A 6298-nucleotide genomic window follows, 5' to 3' on the forward strand; every position below is an offset into this window, starting at 1 on the left:
CCTCACACTTTCCCACGTTGTATTCCATCTGCCATGTCTTTGCCCATTCTCCTAACCCGTCCAAATCCTTCTGCAGTCTCCCCGCCTCCTCAATGCTACCTGTCCCTCTACCTGTCTTTGTATTGTCTGCAAACTTAGCCAGAACATCCTCAGTCCCTTCATCTCGATTGTTAATATATAAAATGAAAAGTTGTGGTCCCAACACTGAGCCTTGTGGAGCACCACGTCACTGGCTGCCATCCTGAGAAGGACCCTTTTATCCCTACTCGCTGCTTTCTGCCAGACAGCCAGGCTTCTATCCATGCCAGCACCTTGCCTCTGACACCATGGGCCCTTATCTTACTCTGTAGCCTCCTGTGTGGCACTTTGCCAAAGGCCTTCTTGAAATCCAGGTAGGTAACACCCATTGGCTTTCTTTGGTCTAACCTGTTTGTAACTTCCTTAAAGAATTCTAACAGATTTGTCAGGTATGACCTCCCTTTGATGAAACCACGCTGACTTTGCCCTATTTTACCATACACTTCCAAGCATTCAGAAATCTCATCCTTCACAATGCATTCCAAAATCTTACCCATAACTGAGGTTAGGCTAATCGGCCTGTAATTTTCCAGGAGTGTCATGTTAGTGATTTTCCAGTCCTCTGGGACCCTATCTGACTTGAGTGATTCCTGAAGTATCACTACTAATGCCTCCACTATCTCTTCAGATATCTCCTTTAGAACTCTGGGGTGTAGTCCATCTGGTCCAGGTGATTTATCCACTTTCAGGTCATTCAGTTTTTCGAGCACCTTCTCTTTGGTGGTGGCCACCATAGTCAGCTCTGTCCCCTCACTCTCTTGAATGTTTGGAATATTACTCATGTCTTCCACCATGAAGACTGACATGAAGTAATTATTCAGTTCTTCAGCCATTTCCTTGTTCCCCATTACTATCTCTCCAGCATCATTTTCCAGTGGCCCAGTGTCCACAATCTCTGTGTCTCCTGAATTACTCCCAGAAACTCCAGCCATTGCTGTTCCACTGTCTTTCCTGCTAGGCTCTCCTCCCAATCAATTCTACCCAGCTCCTCCCTCATGCCTCTGTAGTTGCCTTTTTATTCAGCTATAATACGGTTACCTGATTCTATCTTCTCCCTCTCAAATTGCAGAGTAAATTCAATCATATTATGATTACTGCCTCCTAAGTGTTCCTTCACTTTAAGCTTCCTTATCAAGTCTGCCTCATTGCACAACACTAAATCCAGTGTTGCCTGTTCCCCAGTGGGCTCCACCACAAGCTGCTCCAAAAAGCCATCTCATAGACATTCCGCAGATTCCTTTTCTTGTAATCCACTACCAACCTGATTTTCCCAGTCCATCTGCATATTGAAATCCCCCAAGATCACTGTAACATTGCCTTTCTTACATACCCTGTTCTATCACCGGGTGTATCTTGTTCCCCAGCTCCTGCCTACTTTTGGAGGCCTGTACATAATTCCAACTATGGCTTTTTCACCTTTGTGGTTCCTCAATTCTACCCACACAGATTCTACACCATCTGACCCTACTTCATTTCTTCCTATTGATTTAATTTCATTTCTTACGAAGAAAGGCAACCCCATCCCCTCTGCCCACCTGCCTATCTTTTTGATAGGATGTGTCTCTCTGCACATTCAGCTCCCAATCCTGATCCCTTTGAAGCCACATGATGCCCACCACATCATACCTGCTCATTTCAAGCTGCGCCGCAAACTCATTTACTTTATTCCTTATACTGCGTGCATTCAGATATAACCTCTTCAGTCCTGTATTAACCGTCCCTCTTCTCATTGTCATTTGTTTGTCCGGTGTGCTTGAAGTTTGATTACTAACCCTTTCCATACACTTTGTCCTATTTGTGTCTGTGCTGGAGATTTTAATAACCTCTCCTGAGTTCTCTTTCCTTGTCATTTCTTTCATATTTTTCCACAGAGTTGAAGCCACCCTTACATATGTAAACCTACTGATTTGTTTCCCACTGGGGGAGGTTTTACCCTTCCTTCTGCCCGCCCGCCCCCCCTTTCAAGTTTAAAGTTGTGTTGACCAGCCTATTTACCCTTTTCGCTAGAACATATCAGTCAGTGCAGACCAGAAACTTGGTACCCATTCTAATCTGTGTCTCTCATCAAGGATTGTCACTAATCAAATAAAAATTGTGAGTATGATCAGACCTTTTGAGTTTATGTTCCAGGATATAACCCATTCCAAACCATTGTGATCCAGGAAAATTACACAGATGCATTTCAGCATTTAGAGTCCATAGAGTCATACAGCGTGGAAACAGAACATTCGGTCCAACTAGTCCACGCTAAACTAGTCCAAACTAAACTTAGTCCAACTTGCCTGTGATTGGCCCATATTCCCTCCAAACCTTTCCTATTTATGTACTTATCTTTTAAATGTTGTAACTGTACACATCCACCACTCCCTCTGGCAGTTTATTCCACATGTAAACCACTCTCTGTGTAAAAACGTTGCCCCTCTTGTCCTTTTTAAATCTTTCTCCTCTCACCTTAAAAATATGCTCCCTATTTTTCAACTCCCCACGCTAGGAAAAAGACCCCTAACTATTCACCTTATCTATGCCCCTCATGATTTTATAAACCCCTATAAGGTCACCCCTCAATCTCCTACACTCCAGTGAAAAATGTTCCAGCCTACCTTTATAATTCAAACTCTCTATACCCAGCAACATTCTGGTAAATCTTTTCTGAATCCACTCCAGGTTAATAATATCCTTCCTATAACAGGGCGACCAGAACTGGACACAGTATTCCAGAAGAGGCATCACCAATGTCCTGTACAACCTCAACATGACATCCTAATTCCTATACTCAAAGGTCTGAGCAATGAAGGCAAGCGTGCTAAATGCCTTCTGAACTACCCTACCTATATGTGACACAAATTTCAAAGAATTATGTATCTGAAACCCCGGGTCTCTCTGTTCTACACCTCTATCTAAGGCCCCATCATTAATTATATAAGTCCTGTCCTTGTTTACCAAAGTACTATCCCTCACGTTTATCCAAATTAAACTTCATTTGCCACTCTTCAGCCATTGGCCCAATTGATCAAGATTTCTTTGGAATCTTAGATAACCTTTTTCACTGTCCACTATACCCTATACTCCCAATTTTGGTGTCATCTGCAAACTTACTAACCATGCCTCTTCTATTCTCATCTAAATCATTTATATAAATGACAAGCAAAAGTGGACCCAGCCCTGATCACAGGCCTCCAGCCTGAAAGACAACCCTCCACCCCCACCCTCTGTCTCCTACTGTTGAGCTAATTTTGTATCCAATTGGCAAGCTCTCCCTGAATCCCATGTAACCTAATTTTATTAATTAGTCTACCATGCAGAACCTTGTCAAAGGCTTTACCAAAGTTCATGTAAACGACGTCTACCACTCCGCCCTCTTCAAGCTTTTTTGTTACGTCCTCAACAAACTCAATCAAGTTTGTGTGACATAATGTCCCTCATAGAAAGCTATGTTGACTATCCCTAATCAACCCTTGCCTCTCCAAATGCATATAAATCCTATCTTTTAGAATCACCTCCAACAGCTTGCCCACCACCGATGTCAGACTCTCAGGTCTATAGTTCCCCGGCTTCTCCTTCCAGCCTTACCTAAATAAAGTCACGTTAGCCACCCTCCAGTCCTCCAGCACCTCACCCATGGTTATAGATGATACAAATACCTCTGCTAGCTGCCCCGCAATTTCTTCCCTAACTTACCACAACTACATTACTTGATTAGGTCCTGGAGGTTTATCTACCTTTATGTTTTCTAAGACGTCCAGCATTTCTTCTTTTATAATGTGAACAGTTTTCAAAACATCAATATTTATTTCCCTGAGTTCTCTAGCCTCCATTTCTTTCTCTACAGTAAAAGCTAGTGCAAAATATTCATTTAGTATCTCTCCCATTTCCTGAAGTTCAACACATAGACACCTCTTGGATGTAGGTTTGCTCACTGAGCTGAAAGGTTCATTTCGTTACCTTACTAGGTAAGTGGATTTCAGTGGATTTCATGCAAAGCAATGTTGAAAATTCCTGCTTTCTATTTATATGTTTGTTGATCATTAAGGGGCCATATTCTCTCCCTGGTTGCACTTTTGCTCTTAATGTACTTGTAGTATCTCTTTGGATTATCCTTAACATTACCTGCCAAGGCTATTTCATATCCGCTTCTTGCCCTGCTGATTTCCTTCTTAAGAATGCCCCTACACCCCTTATACTCTTCAAGAGATTCATTTGATCCCAGTTGACTACATCTAACATAGGAGGCTTTCTTATTCTTAACCAGAGCTTCGATATCTCTATTCATTCATTGTTCCCTGATCTTACCAGCATTACCTTTCATTCTAACTGGAATATAATGCCTCTGAATTCTCGTTATCTCACTTTTGAAAGCCTCCCACTCCCTTTACCTGTGAACTGTCTACTCCAATCAACTTTGAAAGCTCCTGTCTCAAACCATTAAAATTTACCTTACTCCAATGAGGAATTTTAACTTTTATACAAGGCCCCTCCTTTCCATAACTTTTAAAACTAATAGAATTATGATCACAAGTCCCAAAGTGTTCCCCTGCAAACTCCTCAGTCACTTGCCCTGCCATATTTCCCAACAGAAGGTCAGGTTTTGCCCTTTCTCTAGTAAGTAAATTTACATATGGATAAAGAAAGTTTTCTTGAACACATTTAACAAATTCCTCACCATCCAACCCCTTAACATTTTGGCAGGTGCACTCAATGTTTAAAAAATTAAAATCCCCTAGTATTACAACCCTATTATTCTTACATATATTTGAGATCTCTCTACATATTTGCTCCTCAATTTCCCTCTGACTGTTGTGGGGGCAGGGGGGTGGGGTGAGGGGGTTGCAAATAGTACAATCTCATCACCCCCTTCTTCTTTCTGAGTTACACCCATATAGCTTCACATGGTCGAACCCTCAGAAATATCCTAAGTACTGCAGTAGTATTTTCCTAAATCAAAAGCACCACTCCTCCTCCTCCTCTGTCGGCTCTCTTTCTATCCTTCCTAATGATACCTTTAGGGAGAGGCTGAACAGGCTCTTTCCATGGAGAGTTGGATGCTGAGGGGTGACTTTATAGAGGTTTACAAAATCATGAGGGGCATGGATAGGATAAATAGGCAAAGTCTTTTCCCTGGGGTGGGGGAGTCCAGAACTAGAGGGCATAGGTTTAGGGTGAGAGGGGAAAGATATAAAAGACCTAAAAGCTGAAATATTGAGCTGTCAGTCCTGTCCTTTCCCCAGCCAAGTTTCTGTAATAGCTGTGATATCCCAGCCCCATGTTCCCATCCATGCCCTTTGTTCATCAGCCTGACCTGTAAAGCCCTTTACATCGAAATAAATGCTGTTTAATTCTTCAGAGTTACCTTGTTCTCTGACTTGCTCCTGTCTGTCTTTTGAAATGAATCTGTTGGTTTTATTTGATCTAGAACTATCCTCCTCTTTTTTTCCTATTTTCAATACTACTTAGGAAACCACACACCCCCAAAAACATTTAGAGGCTCCTGAAATAGAATTAGCAAATCTCCCCACCAGGATATTGGTTCCTTTCCAGTTCAGGTGAAACCCATCCCTTTTGAACAGGTCTTTCCTGCCCCAGAAGAGATTCCAGTGATCCAAAAATCTGAATCCTTGCACATTGCACCATCTCTGCAGCCATTGATTTACTTGCCCTATCTTTCTATTCCTACTCTCATTAGAACGTGTTACAGAGTATAGACAACTGAAAAGTTAGGAAGAAAAGAATCTAGCAAAGATTTTACGTTTTTCTCAAGCATCAGGTTACATACAAAAGAAAATCGAAGTACGAAGAGCACATGCAATCTGGAAATGCTCCACATTTCCATGCAAGAATGTCCTCAGCACCAAATAGGTGCTGCTTTGGGCGAAACACTTAGAGATGTACAGCACGGAAACAGACCCTTCAGTCCAACCCGTCCATGCTGACCAGATATCCCAACCCAATCTAGTCCCATTTACCAGCACTTGGCCCATATCCCTCCAAACCCTTCCTATTCATATACCCATCCAAATGCCTCTTAAATGTTGCAATTGTACCAGCCTCCGCCACATCCTCTGGCAGCTTATTCCATACACGTACCACCCTCTGCGTGAAAAAGTTGCCCCTGAGGTCTCTTTTATATCTTTCCCCTCTCACCCTAAACCTATGCCCTCTAGTTCTGGACTCCCCCACCCCAGGGAAAAGACTTTGCCTATTTATCCTATCCATGCCCCTCATG

At 42.5% G+C, this 6298-nt stretch overlaps 1 protein-coding gene across 1 annotated transcript in view; it reads left to right on the forward strand.

The window, feature by feature from the left end:
- Positions 1-6298, forward strand: part of LOC122543258 (sodium channel protein type 8 subunit alpha-like) — a 199539-nt gene that overhangs the window by 189360 nt on the left and 3881 nt on the right. The gene's annotated exons all lie outside the window — the stretch shown is intronic.

Source organism: Chiloscyllium plagiosum, chromosome 43, assembly GCF_004010195.1.
Source record: "Chiloscyllium plagiosum isolate BGI_BamShark_2017 chromosome 43, ASM401019v2, whole genome shotgun sequence".
Taxonomy (NCBI): domain Eukaryota; kingdom Metazoa; phylum Chordata; class Chondrichthyes; order Orectolobiformes; family Hemiscylliidae; genus Chiloscyllium; species Chiloscyllium plagiosum.